Source organism: Panulirus ornatus, chromosome 64 (genome assembly GCF_036320965.1).
Source record: "Panulirus ornatus isolate Po-2019 chromosome 64, ASM3632096v1, whole genome shotgun sequence".
In the NCBI taxonomy this organism is placed as follows: Eukaryota; Metazoa; Arthropoda; class Malacostraca; order Decapoda; family Palinuridae; genus Panulirus; species Panulirus ornatus.
This window is the reverse complement of record NC_092287.1, coordinates 27,876,632-27,893,096: the sequence shown is the minus strand read 5'-3', so window position 1 is coordinate 27,893,096 and position 16,465 is coordinate 27,876,632. Positions and strand designations below refer to the sequence as shown.

The following is a 16,465-nucleotide window of genomic DNA, read 5'->3' as shown; positions in this document are numbered from 1 at the left end:
CAAGGGAAAAGAAATAGCCATTTTCTCTACATTTTACACATAAACAGTTAGGAAACAACACTTACTCATCAGGAACAAATATTGTGTTACACTTTGTAATCAGTTGAAATATCATGGCCAAACAACACTGGACATACCACTAAATCACTGGAAACACCAGGGCATCTTTTATGGCATTTTCACTACTGGGGCAAACTTGCAATATCACTGATGCACAATGGAGATGTATAATAACTATCATGATGAGAGAAAGCTCATAAGGAATATAATTCACATTTTTATACCAAAAGGGGCCTCACAGGACTTAGATTCTTAGGGGAAAAATGGCTTTGTGTTCTTAAGTACTGAGGGAGAAGGGAGGGTCTCCTGGGAGAACTATCTACTAATATGTTAAAGATGCTCTGAACGTCATGGACAAAGAACAGTGGACGATCACCTCCAATTAGTTGAAAAATTATTGCCAAACAGGACAAAATACCACATTCAATTACTTTACTGGCCAAATAGCACGCACTCGACATATCATTACAATTAGTAGAAACATCAAGGCCAAAAAAGTTGATTACTATTAATCACGTTTACTTACCTTCCGCCGGTTGGCAGGTGAAGGGCAGCGGAAGCCATCTGTCACATATCACTCGACTTGGGTAATTACTATATAATTATTGTACACATTCACGCTAACCTGGCACATTTATGTAATTTCTTAGGTTGTATTGTACTATAGCTATCAATCATCACTATATTTCGCAATGTCACCACATTTTTCTCATTAGTCACTAGTTTTTCATGTACTAATCACTAACCACGATAAATCGCAATATCAAAATATTTCCACCACTGTTCAAAAACCACAGACCCACACAAGAAGGGATAATTTTCTGAAACATGAATTACTAGCGCAACGATTTTTCCCGCACCTAACGATACATTTAAAGTAACACGATTCAGCAATCGCGAGTAGAGCATATATATTGTCATTCCACTTGGCTCGTACGGGTGATTATCACAGCACACAATCTGTACACTTCTTGCCCCGTGCACCGTCTGGGGAGGACAGTCCCAGTGGAGCTTGGATCTGGGCAACATAACAAATGAAGCAGCTTAACAATCGCAGCGGTAGTTTCATCGAATCATAACAGCAAGTAAATACTTTTGTCGTAATTACATGGGGTAACTTTGTGAAACTTATAAGCAAATGGTGATAGAAATGTTGATTGAAGTAAGCACAAACTAGTATAAGCAAATGGTGATAGAAATGTTGATTGAAGTAAGCACAAACTAGTATGAAGACGGGACAACAACCGATGACTTGCGTCATCACTGCCACCATTGTATAGGTACGGTGTGTCGCAGTAACTGTAATCATGTCTTGCAAAGTCCGTCTCAGGGTTTTTGTCTTTTAATTCACATGTAATAATCGGCAGGTTGGGTTCCGTATACTCTGATATCGTAATCTGGTCACGTAATATACAGAACTTTGAGTTAGGCACAATGAAATGAGAACTATTCTCAAATACCGATGTGTGGCACATTGGTGTGGCTGGTAGAACTTACAGGACATCATCAGATGATTATTTCATTTTCTCTGTTTTGATGCAAAATCATTTACAGAATTACACTATGATATTTCATACCATACTAGTACAGTAAGAAATATATTTAGAGGAAGGTGCAGAATTACAAAACAATAGTTCTTCATAATTCGAATTACAAAAAAAGAAAATATATCGTAACAATCCGTACCGCCAGCTGCCAATACAACAAGCCGTTCGCTGCAAGTTTTCGTTTACAAGTTCCTAGCTTGCTGATGAGATGGTGCTAGTAACAGATTTTAACAACTCTTCAAAAAAAAAAATATATATATATATATATATATATATAATAACATAATAGACGGTATTATCGTATAGTTAAGATATCTACCAAATAGACCCACCTTGGTCGAGCTTAATTCTAGTTCCCCCCAAACACTGGAAGGTAATGGGTGTGGCAAGTGTTTCTGAGTTTGTGCAATTATTTTAATGGGTTTTGTACTTAGCTCTACATCCTTGGTATGTTGTCAAAGCTGTGTACGTGTCAGTAAACATAAGAACAATATTGGGCTAATGTTACAGCTGCATCTGGTGCAGAGACGTGCAAAAAGTGTACATAATGTGTTGACAGCGTGAACATTACAAGGATTCGTCAACAGGCAAGCAAATGCAGGCCAAAAGTTACAGTACTTAAAATTTCGTTGAAGAGGTCTTGCAGAGGACGTTGGATGACGTACACGGGTAAGCAAGTTTTCGTTGAAATTGTAGATACTATGTTTGAGGCTGGCAGTGTGATACGGCGCGGGAATATGTAGTGGCAATTACAGTTCCACCTTTTTTTTTTCGGGTTTGATATGGCACTAAAGTTCGATATGGTACCAAAGTTCGATATATGATTTTTACAAACTTAAAAGCGAACCTTTTCGTATTAGTACCGGGTTTGCTTGGATTATCTGCACAGTAATTTAGACAACAACACTTCTTTAAGTGCCTCTGGTGGCGGTTGGAGGAACTAACTAGACATCAGCTGATTACCGTGAATGTGCCATATCTTTCACTTAGATTGTTGTCTTTCTATTTATGTAACTATCGAAAGATTTTGTTTACCCTGATATCATAATTTGGTCATTCAGTTTATAGAACATAGAGTCTGGCGGAATGAAATGAGATCATCAAACATCGATATGTGGCGGAGCAGATGGTGGGTGGCAGAATTTTAAGACATCAGTGGCTGCTATTTTCTCGTCTCCTTTCTTGATGTACGAAATTTCGGTACGATACTTTGCCGCACTAGTACTTCATGAGATACACGTAGAGGAATGGTATGGAATTACGGTACGATATAGAAACGGAATTCCTCGCTAAGAAATATATTTAGCATTACAGTACGATATTTTACCATACTAATACAGTGTCACGTATATTTAGAGGTACAGTAGGAAATTAAGACATTTTACCGTCCTGGTTCGGTGTGAAATATTTAGAGATACGGTACGAAATTACGGTAGGATATTTCAGTGTGAATTACGAAAAAAATGTAACGTATCGTACTGCCAGTCTTAGACCAATGACGCAGGTGGGTGTAATTGTTTCTGAATCATTTAGCAACCTTGTAATTGATTATGTATGGTTTAATTTCATTGAAATTTATTGATGTATAGATACATAGTTAGCTTCTGATAAATGATTTAAACTTATACATTTCTGCATTTGAATGTAAAAAGAAATATTTTATTTCAGTATAGAAATATCCTTGTGTTCATTTATGTTTATGAAAGAGAATTCCTAGTGACGTTCTTGGGAACAATCTAATTAAGTCGTATTTTCATATCAGTCAAAACGTAATTTCTTGCACTAGTTTTGTTCGGCGTTATAAAAAGCATCGAGACCCCAAAATTCCGAGCCTGCTCAAAGCGGCGTCACATTACCACTTTTTGTGTCAGTTTGGTGACTTATCGCCGTTTATTAAAAAAAATTGCTTTAATTTCGCGGCCTGTCGTCCACTGCGAAAGATTCCGACAATTTTCTTTGTGATATTAGGTTCATACTTGACTGCAAATTTTTACGTGTATGTAATTCAGATTAATGTTGTGTTTATGTTTTGAATTCTATGACTTTTTTTTTTAGAATAATGAAGTTAATATTTTCATATCAATCCTGACACTAAAAAAGATTCATTTGTATACATACAGTCGTGCGTTGGCTCGTTTGCTAGGCAGATTCAGTTTCGCCAAGGCTCGTAGCAGTCGATCCAGTGTCCGAAGAATGCCTTTATTGAAGTATATAAGATCCCATCGTCATTCATGTGTGATTAGAGATCCTGTGTACGCAAAGAAGAGGAAGACGTACACCCATTAGGAAATTATTTGGCATCCTGGGATGTGATACACCCCGGTAGAATCCCAGGTGTAGTTGGTAACCCTGTGTGTGTGTGTGTGTGTGTGTGTGTGTGTGTGTGTGTGAAAGTCATATGATGCTTTTTGTAGCCATGTATCGTATTCAACGGGAATTCACAGTGTTAGTACGAAAGCCTCAAAACGGCATAACATTAGCCTCTGTATATGATAATCAAACGCACAATCTGTATTAATGTGTGCATGGCAACCATGGAACCAGATGCCATTTAGGGATTTATTACGCTATGGGCTATAAAGACACCCCCACATCATCACCATCACAAAGTGTAGATGATGGAAAAGATGTAAACGTTCAATGATATAAGACCACGTGCACAGAGAATACCGAATATTTGTGAGAGGCAATAGCAATATGACATTCGAAACAGTACTGGCATGATCATGAAGCAGGGAGTGAATCACGAGACGAAGTATGACATTTGTTTAGTTTGATAGATATGATAAAATGGTAAATTGAGGGTGTGATTGGTAGGGAAGTTCACGTGAGACAAACAACGTTAGTGTTAGCATAGACTTTTACCAAAGGAGGTTCGGTATCTGAATACAATGTGTCGAGTATATTGGAAACGGAACTGGTTCAATCTGCACTGAGTTGAGCTTCGGAGCGAACTGTACGAATCGTAATGTTTATTTGGAATCATTTGCAGAAGCTGGTGACTGAGCTTGGTAAAGTGTGTGAAAGAAGAAAGCTGAGAGTAAATGTGAATAAGAGCAAGGGTATTAAGTACAATAGGGTTGAGGGACAAGTCAGTTGGGAGGTAAGCTTGAATGGAGAAAAACTGGAGGAAGTTAAGTGTTTTAGATATCTGGGAGTGGATTTGGCAGCGGATGGAACCATAGAAGCGGAAGTGAATGGAAGTCGAGAACGTTATCTTGGAAAGCAAATATGGGTATGTTTGAAGGAATAGTGGTTCCAACAATGTTATATGGTTGCGAGGCGTGGGCTATGGATAGAGTTGTGCGCAGGAGGATGGATGTGCTGGAAATGAGATGTTTGAGGACAATATGTGGTGTGAGGTGGTTTAATCGAGTAAGTAATGAAAGGGTAAGAGAGATGTGTGGTAATAAAAAGAGTGTGGTTGAGAGAGCAGAAGAGGGTGTATTGAAATGGTTTGGTCACATGGAGAGAATGAGTGAGGAAAGATTGACAAAGAGGATATATGTGTCGGAGGTGGAGGGAGCGAGGAGAAGTGGGAGACCAAATTGAAGGTGGAAAGATGGAGTAAAAAGATTTTTAGTGATCGGGACCTGAACATGCAGGAGGGTGAAAGGCGTGCAAGGGATAGAATGAATTGGAACGATGTGGTATACCGGGGTCGACGTGCTGTCAATGGATTGAACCAGGGCATGTGAAGCGTCTGGGGTAAACCATGGAAAGTTTTGTGGGGGCCTGGATGTGGAAAGGGAGCTGTGGTCTCGGTGCATTATAAATTACAGCTAGAGACTGAATGTGAACGAATGTGGCCTTTGTTGTCTTTTCCTAGCGCTACCTCTCGCACATGCGGGGGGAGGGGGTTGTTATTTCATGTGTGGCGGGGTGGCGATGGGAATGAATAAAGGCAGACAGTATGAATTATGTACGTGTGTATATATGTATATGTGTGTGTATATATATACGTATACTTTGAGATGCATAGGTATGTATATGTGCGTGTGTGGACGCGTATGTATATACATGTGTATGTGGGTGGGTATGCCATTCTTTTGTTTGTTTCCTTGCGCTACCTTGCTAACGCGAGAGACAGCGACAAAGTATAATAAATGAATAAAATAAATAGTTGTGTTAGACGAGATATAAACCCAATACAAAATTTTTGGCACCTTTGCCATCCACAAATATTGTGTCCTTTGTGCTGGACGTTTACATACTTTCCATCACGTACACTTTGTAGTGATGTGGGTTTGTGTCGTTGCAGCTCATAATGTAAGAAATCCCTAAATGACACCCAGTTAGTTGGTTGCCATGCACACACTGATAAGGATTGTGAGTTTGAATATTGTATGACAGAGGGTAATGCTAAGCTATTTTTTTCAAAATATCGGCGGACCTCTGCTCAGACCGACACAGACCTTTTTTGTGGCCCGTTCCCAGGTTTTTATGCATGGTCTTCTAAGATGTAGGCAACCTCTTATGGAAAAATCTGGTGCTGGGTGCGTTATTTTCATCTGGGGGGGGGGGGGGGATTCACCTATGGTCCGGAGCAGGTGTTCCATATGGTTCTTTTGGGTCTTGTAAAGTAGTGAGGTCGCTGGTATTACATGGTCTTCCTCATTGAAGTCTGGGATTCTTGCATGGAGACTTTGTGTCACTAGGCAGTCCAGCATGTAGTGTTGCAGTTGGCATGTTGACGGCTCCTGTCACTAGACGCAGTCTCTGATGACGCCGTCAATTTTTTGCCAGTTACATCGGTACCCCAGTCGTAGACGGTGTAGATTGACTAGGGTTTTCCTTCTCATTCCTCTGTCGTTTTATAGTAGCTTCCATAACGTGGTCACCTTGTACCACTTGGTTCCCCATCAGAACGTTGAAGAGTGTCGGCCTGAGGATGCCTCCATGTGTGGTGCCATTTTCGAGGGAGATTGTTTGACGAGGCGACTCCTTGGAATTGTGCTCGTTCTTGGCGGTGCGTCAGGTAGTCCTGGGTCCACCCGATGAGCCTCCCCTGGACTCCCTTCTCAGCTAGTCTCTAATATCGCAAGCGGACTGGCTAGCTCGAAGGCTTTTTCTAGGTCCAGGAAGACCACTATAACCGGTTTGCCGTCGATGATGCTCAGTATCTCAGCTATGTTGTTTGTTGACCCGGTGTTTTCTGTGTAGACGAAGATAAGGGGGTGCGGGGCGCCGGCTTTCTACCTGAGCATGCTGAGAACCATTCTCTCTGCCGTCTTGGCAGTGCAACTGAGGAGGGAGATGGGTCGTGGTTTCTCTGGTTCTCTGGGCTTGGGAATGTACTGGACGTCTGCGTTTTTCCATTCCAGTGGAAGATTTTGTGTTGTCCACGAGGTGTTGATGACCTGCAGCAGTGCCTCGTGTTCACCTTCTCCAGCGTGGCATTGCATGGAGTAAGTTATTCTGTCGACCTCTGGTGCCGTGTCCCAGCTCCATTTCGTTGCTTTATGTAGTTCTTGCTTGGTGAAGGCCTTGTCTGTTGTGTCTTGCCTGCTGTTTGCTTTGCGTATGCGTTGTGTCTTACACTTTTTGAGTCTTTCTTGTGTTTTTCTGCCTTTGTGGGTAAGTTTGGCTGCTCGGTTGGAGAAGAGACCGCAAGCCTCTGCCTCCTCCCTGGGAATGGAGTGAGCCGGTGGTGGCGGTACTGTTTTGCCAGATGCTCTCTTGATTTGGCTCCACATCCTGTCGAGGGAGGTGTGCTCGTTCAGCTCCGAGCACCATTTGAGCCTGCTTGCTTTCGTGATGCCTCGGTTTCTTCTCTGGTGTGCCGGATTGTATCTTGTAGAAGGTTTTGTTTGCATCGGTGGAGTGTCTCCTGTAGTTTTTTTTTTTTTCTAGCCCTGTTTACTCTGTTGTTGAACTCCTTCACTCTGCTGCAGTAGTACCAATGGTCTTGTTGTCGTCTGGCTGAGGGCCTGGTCTTGGGGATGGCCAGATCTGCTGCTTCTTGAAGGGCTCGAACTAGTTCCTTGTGTAGGCGACTCTCGTCTGTGAGTGTGATGCCCGTCTGCTGTTGGTGCTCATCTTGCCATGTCTTAATTTTGCTTTTTGAGTGTTGTACCTCCATCTCGGTGGTGGAGGCGGAGGGAGCTTGTTTCCTGATAGAGTGGTCAGCGTGGCAAAGTGGTCACTGGTGAGAGAAGGGCGCTGTTGCCAGCAGGCTGAGTCTTTTAGGGAACGGGAGAAGAAGGTGGGGTCGAGTCTCTCTCCCCTTATGTAGATTGGTTCGCCGTTGTTGAGGAGGGTAATGTCTGGCGTGTCAAGCAGTGTGTAGTAGAGATGTAGCCCATCCTCATTGGTGGCCCTTGAGCTGAGGAAGGGAAGGTGAGCCTTGAAATCTCCCCCTACCAGCGTGGTGTTGTATGCGGCCGATGCAAATAATCCTTGATTTCTAGAGAGCCCCTCTGGCTCTTGTAGATGTTATAGATGATGATGTCACGGTCTTGTAGGATGACTCTTATGGCTTGTGCTTCGACTTCCTGGCCACAAAGCATCAGGTTCACGACCTCTATGCTTGGGCTGTGCGACCTGACAAGGATCATGCAACGTGTACAGCTTCTTGTACACGTTGTACCCACTGAAGTGGAAGCTGTGGAGTTTCTGGACGAATGTTTCTTAAACGAGCATGATGTCGAGGCCTTCATTGTGTGCTGCTGCATGGAGGAGGAGCGTTTTGTTCCTTATTCCCTGAATGTTCCTTGACAGAATCTTCAAGGTGGTGCTTCTGTTCATTGGTGAGCTGGACCTTGTTGAGTTTCCCCGGTCGGAGGTTCCGGCTCGGTGAACAGTTCTGTGAGGTCCATCTCTACATTTCGTTGAGGTTTCTCTCTGGCCATCTCTTGAGGAGGGGTACAGTGAGTTGGACATCGTGTTTGGTGGGCCTCGAGGCTTTCTCATCTTTGCAGCTGCGGCTGCGATTGTTCTCTCGTGGGGTTCTCTTTAGGGTAGAGTGCTTTTCAGCCGTTGCTTTTGTTTGTTCCAGCGCGGATGTAGGGTCGTTGACTGGAAGGGGGCTGTGGGTTTGCTGACTGGAGCGGGGGCTTTGGGGTTGGTGACTGGAGCGGGGGCTTTGGCCACTTGTCCAAGTATGCTCCCCATCAGGGCGGAGAGCTGTGTCGCATGGATCGTGTGGCCCAGCAATGCTGCCAGACCTTCTGCGAAGTTGGTCAGTACCTTGCTTAGGTCCGACACGTGGATCATGCCACTCGGGATCGGCTGCTCGTTCTTCGCCCATGTCTTGGGTGGCGCAGGTGGTTTCTCCTGTGTGGCAGTGGGGGATGTCGTAGGGAGCGCAGGGAAGTGTTCTGCATTCCGTGGGGACGGGGGCTGCTGCTGGGCCCAAACGAAAGTGTTTGGAGGGGTCGGCTGACATGCGGTGGCGGTCCGTTTGGTGGGGGGAAGGGGCGCAGGCTTGGTGGCGAGCACCCCCTTTGTCCACTCGATGCAGCCTGGGTTCCACACGTGGTGTTTCCCTTCGCAGTTGGCACATTTTGACGTTACTTTCTCGCCCTTTAGTTTGGCGAGGCGCAGTTCTGTGTTGTGCCTCGTTTGCGCATATGTCCTTGTTGGAGCACTTGACTGGTAGTGCCCGAACCTCTGGTAGCGGTAACATCTGAGGGGTTCCGACACGTAAGGCCTCACCTCGTATTTGGCCCAGACTTTTAAGTCAGTGTGACTCGGTGTAGCCCATAATGATAACCTGCCGAGTTTGTGCAGTTTTGTGTGTCAGCGGAGTGCAGCGCTCCACCTTCAGAACCTTGAGGTGGTTTTCCAGGGGATCCAGGGGCAGTTCCTTGGAGTACCTCACTACCATGGGTGTATCACAGCCTAGGATGCCAAATAATTTCTTAGTGGGTGTACATGCAATACAATAGTGCTGGTACTCAGAGAAGAGTTCTCTGAACTTTTCTGTGTTACGGTTGTGATATATACACTTTCAGTTTCTCTTCACGCCAGCAATGAGAACGCCCAAATACGCCTTTTAGCACGCCTGATCTATCTGCACTGTTTGATAGACACAAGTAAAGTTAAAATGACCTTAGCTTCCTCAGCAGTCAGCGCCATCTTGTCTGTTTATATTAACGAAAGTGGTATGACTGGCCCGTTGGTTCTTCTCGCATGTGTGACACATAACGGGGAAAAAAGGAAATGAGGAAATTGATGCAAGAAATTAACGGAAGAAATGCTACTGTGATGCGCCTTAAAACTTGAGAATGTTAACACTTCGGCTGCTTTTCGTAACAGCATTTATTTAACTAATGTATCCTGCTTTTATCATTTTAAGTGAATGAGCTCAGATTGAGTTCTAAAGGTGGAGTCTGAGATCAAAATGTCTCATTTTCGGTGATGTGAGATGTTCATACTCGAATGTGTTTTGGGCAGATCTGTTGATAACACTTCTTAGAACCCGGACGGAACACAGAATTCTGAACGATGCATACGGAAGTTGTTCTCAGGTGATGTGCCCGATGAAGTGGCTGAGGAGTAGGTGCACCGTGGCCCATGTTCAGTCGAGGTACCTGACCAAGTTGCTCCTTTTTCAAAATTTCGTTTAATGGTTTCTTCAGTGAAAATCATGTCGTCCCAACACCGTCATTATTATACCGTACATTTTATCCAATTTTCATTGTTTTATAAGATCATTGCAGGTCAAAAATCGGATATTTTCGGAAAATCAAAATAAAGAGTGACAAAGTACCTCATGAGAACATCGGATCGCCAAGCACACCCCATTCAGCGGATGGGTGTTATGGGTGTTTGGGCCCGGGGCTGGAGATGGCTGCTGTGGAACTGAGTTTTAAATGTAGGAGCATTGTGTAGATCTTTTATATGGAATTACGATGTTTCATTTTGAGTGAATCGAGACCCCTCGAAAATATGAAAAGAAGTTTAAAAAAAAGTTAGGTTAGGTTAGGTTTGGAAGGTTTATATATTTTTTCTTGTGATTTTCTTGTGATTACCTTAAGTGATGTTCATCATTTTGACAGCGCACACCTTTGGAATCTGGTGTTATATATTGGATTTTTTTTTTATGTCTGGAATGGGTTGAAAAGAAAAAAAAAAAAAGTAAATTCGAGCTTCTCAGCGATACGTATGTCTTCCTGTGATTTTTTGTTTTTCTTTTTGATGAAATACCATTGCTTGGTATTCCTGATGTTCTGGCTTTTACCCAGATGACTATCATTTCACTCACCACTCGCTGACGAAGGCAGCTTCAGTGGCCACTCACCAAAAAAATAGATTTTGCTTAACATTTGCATCTTTACATCTTGGTCTTAAAAGAGAGTAAACCTAGTAATGTCATAAATAATATATGAATAATAATTTACAGTGAATGGTGATTGCATGGTTGTATTAGATGCTGAAAAAAGAGATTATAAACCATTTTGTGGTAATTCGATTTACGTATTTACCGAAAAAGATATACTTGTTTTCAGGTTTATGGTCATATGACTTGTAATTATACTGCAAAACTTCTCAGATAACGTTAGATAAATTACTGACATTACTTTGACTTATGTATTGATTTTTAAGTGAATATTTATGATAGTTTCCGAAAATTTGAATTGTGATTTAATATCTAAGGCCACACTCTACCCACATCTTCGTTTTCTGTATATGCACCGTCGGTAAATTTTCTCTTTTGAGGAGTAACATCAATATTTAGCCTCTGAGGTGGTGTAGATGTGCTTGTGTATAAAAACGGTTAAATTGTAATCCACATAGGTGTGTGCACGTGTGTATATATCTCTCCAGCTGTGAGCTAAGAGTCTGCATGTGATAGTGGATAAAGAACGGACACTTAAGGAGTACTTTTTCTAAGAACTCTTCGGTATATATTTACTACATGAACTTTGAGAGGATATTATTCCTTTCTTAAGTTCATGATGTATTGTTTATACGCCATACTCTTATGCAAGAAAATGCCCTTTTTCCCTTGCATGAAGAATTAAGCAAAAATTTTCAGCATTGAAAGTATAGGAACTTTTCATTTATCTCTTCTATATTGTCATGGGAACTAACAGCTATATCATGAACTGACGGCGTCTTAAAAATGCTACTCCTGATTTTTGACATGGATGGTTGTGTGTGTATTCATGCTCAGATATTGAGCTATTGTATCATTGTATTTTCGTATCATTGCATTATCATACATCTGTATTAATGTAATACATTTGTATTTTGATAGTAAATGCAGAATTTTCTCGACAATCATTTAATAATTAATCCATAAGCGTCCTTACGAGCACCAAACCTTATTTTTCGTACACAATCTATTCTGATTACTGTGCCGTGAATCCCACCGTTCTGTGATGTTTCACATATCCGAGTCGAGAGAGGAATTTTCAACAATACGGGAAAAAGAGAGTGTTAGAAGGAGGGAAGAAAAGTATGTTTGTGTATTGTGGAATGCTCATTATAAGATGGAAAATTAATAGACAAGATCGACTATAGAGAGAAGAAAGTTGGTGATAGGACCGGACCCTGGAACACCACTGTAGATAGCATACTAGGAGGAAGTTGTTCCATCAACGATTTTTGCCGTAGTAGAGGATGGAAGGTCAAGTGAAGGGAGTTTTGAAAGCGGAGACTTAAATGCCACATCCTGTTGGATGATTTGAAGATGTCGAGGGCTACGACAAAAGTTTCACCCTAAATCCTTGAGAGGAAAGCACCAAAGGTGAATCACATGGGAGGAAAGATCCCTAGTAGAACTAGCAACGCGAAACCCATATTGTTTATCTGAGAGAAGGGAATGAGATTCTAAGTGTAATAGGAAGTGAGAGTTTAGGAGAGTTTCAAAGACTTGCAGATTGCAGAAGTGAGAGCAGTGAGTTGACAGCAGTTGGAGGAGCTGATGTGGTCTCCCTCCTTTGGGCTGGGCTTCACCAAGGCATTATTTCAAGAGAAAGGAAAAGTCTGGCTTTTTAAATAAACGAGCAAGGATCGGAGACACACTCCTGTAGGATTTGCGGAGGTATATCGTCTGGGCCATTTGACTTATCCGCCTGTGGTTGGGAGAGTACTTTGAAGACCTTGCACGAGGATGATATATGAGATGGTATAGGTTCAGTAGAAAGAGACTTGGACAGAGGATTAGAAACAGAATCACCCAAAACTGAATTAGAGGAAAATAAGGCACCGAAGAGAGCGGCTTTATCGTTCAGAAATCTAGCAATAGTTTTATTAGGTTTTAGGAGAGGATGAAGGACCAGATATATTTGTCGGTAGAAGGAATTGAATTAGCACACTATCTTTTCAAGAAGTGATTCCAAGTTGGAAATGAAAGAGTTGTTGAGACTTATGGGAAAGGAAGAATTTCATGGGCTGGCATGGTGTGTCCTTGATGCGACAGGCATCAAAACAGGAGCGACCAAACTACACTTGCCAGAGAAGAATATTGTAAAAGAAATGATGTAGAATTCTCTCGCAGCCGAGATAGTCTCGGCTATGTGTTCAGCAGGGAAAGTCAGGAAAGAAGCCAAAGCTGGTGTTTCGAAGTAGGAATAGAGGGTGGGCGTGCCCAGTTAAAGAAATGGAAATAAGATTAGTCTGGGACACTAGGACACTATAAGGCAGGGTTTACAATAAAAAATAGTTTAAGAGTAATGGTCGAGAACTCGTGTTCGGTGTTGAATTTTCGGTTCCAGATCGTTAAAAGAGTTAAAAAGGAAAGGCCTTGGCTGCACCGGGATTATCCCTGGCAACCAATCCTTGTGGTGTACGTTGAAAACCCTGCAAAGGAGGTTTCAGAGCATGGACGTGAAGGGAGTAGTGCTTTGTGGTAAGGAGTATATATTAGTCGAGTTGTACCTAGCTGGTGGAATTGGGAGGAAAATGTATTGACATAAAGCAAATATATAAAGAGTAGACAAATTTGATCGAGGTAGCATTAATGTTGAGAGATTCAAGATCCACGGGGTGAGCAATTGGAACTTTTTTTTTACTGTTGTAGTCGCAAACACCATCCTTGGAGTGGAGGTAATGGTAGCGATTAAACTTATAGATCTGATAGTGTAGAGGAGAAGCAGCCTTCGACAGCCGGGTTTCATAGCGAAGGAAATCAGGGGAGGAAATGGATAGATATTGCTCTAAAGAGAGAAGGTTGGATTTGAGACCATGGATGTTGCAGAAATGCAAAGAAAAATAGCAAAATCTGTGAGATGTGTGTGGAGGAGTGGGTAGGTCAATGAGGGAACCATCTAGCTCTCCGAGTCCGTTGGTGCCATTCCAAATCTGGACCAAAACATTGTCATGATTTTTACCAAGAAAGAAGGAAAAACTATCGTGTAGAATAAAGGGTTTTGTGAGTAATGTTTTGTTGCATGTTGTATTTGACATGGAGGGGATTTTTTTTTTTAGGGGGGGGGGGGTTGGATGCCAACAACGCACGTGTATGTGAGGCAGAGTAGGTGGGAGAAGGTGGGGTACATGACAAACGGCACGGTGCTAACTGACTGCGTCCACATCGCTTCCCCTCCCGATAACCAGGCGGTATTACTTCCCCGGATGGTTGAAGTCTGTCATCTACCACTAAGTACCACCTACTGTTACTGTAGCTAGACCTCTGTCGTACAATGTCTTTCTGATGATATTCTAGTTCTGTATGATGTGTGTATATATCACGATTTATGTATTAGCATTACTGTTTGTAGGTTGCCAGTGTACATGATCGGTTCTTCTATATAATAAGTTACACTATACTAACATACATAAAAAAGCTGCTTTAGGGTGGGTCTGTAAGTTGCCCTTGTCGAAGTCGTTTAGAATATCGTTTTTCTGGACTACTTTACACACACACACACACACACACACACACACACACACACACACACACACACATTTACGCCATTTGGTAAACAAGTGATTGACAATCACTTGTTTACCAAATGGCGTCCTAGCTACGTCTCTTCGTTGTATATCAACTGACTTTTATATTTCTTTCTTGTATCTCCCCAGACGGTGTGATTATTACACGATAGTACACCTGGGAACTTATCCTGTTTCATTTTCCCATTGGACTCGTATATATATATATATATATATATATATATATATATATATATATATATATATATATATATATATATATATATATTTTTTTTTTTTTTTTTTCTTTTTTTTGCTTTGTCGCTGTCTCCCGCGTTTGCGAGGTAGCGCAAGGAAACAGACGAAAGAAATGGCCCAACCCACCCCCATACACATGTATATACATACGTCCACACACGCAAATATACATACCTACACAGCTTTCCATGGTTTACCCCAGACGCTTCACATGCCCTGATTCAATCCACTGACAGCACGTCAACCCCGGTATACCACATCGCTCCAATTCACTCTATTCCTTGCCCTCCTTTCACCCTCCTGCATGTTCAGGCCCCGATCACACAAAATCTTTTTCACTCCATCTTTCCACCTCCAATTTGATCTCCCACTTCTCCTCGTTCCCTCCACCTCCGACACATATATCCTCTTGGTCAATCTTTCCTCACTCATTCTCTCCATGTGCCCAAACCATTTCAAAACACCCTCTTCTGCTCTCTCAACCACGCTCTTTTTATTTCCACACATCTCTCTTACCCTTACGTTACTTACTCGATCAAACCACCTCACACCACACATTGTCCTCAAACATCTCATTTCCAGCGCATCCACCCTCCTGCGCACAACTCTATCCATAGCCCACGCCTTGCAACCATACAACCATATATATATATATATATATATATATATATATATATATATATATATATATATATATATATATATTCCTCCAAGACCTCTTTCTAGAGGTTTCTGCAGTAAAAGGCTCCGTTACCGTCAGTAGAAGGGAAATGTGTACATTTTTCGATAGAGAAGTTCTTTGACGAGACTGTACTCTGAACAATACGGCCTCACCAAGGGAAATTTCCGAACATTAAAGTTTAGAAGCCTAATTACTCGAGGCAAGAATAATATATCTAACGGATTCATGATATAGATTTGGATTGCTTCTAGTTGTATCCACTACATTCTCCTCGTATATCTTCAACTCTGCTTCTAGCAGTCTCACTTTTTGTTCTTCCTGTCAGGGAGTTGTAAAGTGTTCTGATACATCTCCATGACAAGTCTTTTCTGCCTTTTTCTTGTCAAATCAGTTGTTATCTTTTATTAAAAATTCTGTTTATCCCAAACCCCAATTTCTGTTCAGTTCCTTTTTTCATGCCTTTGCTTACACCCTCATCATTTTGGACATCTTACAACCGACTGTAGCTAATCTCTTGGTCTCAAGTCATTGGTACATAATCAACAGCCTGGTCTGTAAAGATCTCTTTTGCTCCTTCGTTGATCTCCTGACTGTTCTCTGTTCTTAGTTCTCACTGTCACAAGCCTCAGCTTCCATCTTTTTTTTTTGAGAACTATCCCTCTTGTGACAGTCATAGATTTTAATGCAAATTTGAATGAGGTATTTTCAGATTTGTTTTTCCAATTTACTCTCCTTATGGATTTATTTTTCTAATCCGTCAAAGCTCTAGACCATTTCTTCATTCTAGGACGTTCATTGGGCCGTTCACTTTGTTCTTGGAGGACATTTTCCTTAGTTCATTAGGCTTGAAATTCCTTTTTCAATTTTTTCTCAAATCTAAGACTCGTAAAGGGATTTTGTGGGGTCCATTAACCCGAAAACAAACTTATGTTTTGGCCAACTGTTCCTTAATGTGTCAGTCGAGAGGAAATACTGCCCCGTACAGTGACTAGGATGGAGGTGTGACGTGAGGTACATCTAGTGTTATATAACCGTCGTACATTACTGGAAAGATCTTTTTTACTATTAGTTATCCATATTTCACTTGGCCATA

General features: G+C 41.9%; 1 long non-coding RNA gene across 1 annotated transcript in view; it reads left to right on the top strand.

The window, feature by feature from the left end:
• Nucleotides 1-1,981: 1,981 nt before the first annotated feature.
• LOC139746119 (uncharacterized) overlaps nt 1,982-16,465 on the top strand; it is a 32,430-nt gene continuing 17,946 nt past the window's right edge. The window contains exon 1 of the long non-coding RNA XR_011712065.1: nt 1,982-2,276. This is a non-coding gene — a long non-coding RNA (uncharacterized lncRNA). The remainder of the gene's footprint in view (nt 2,277-16,465) is intronic.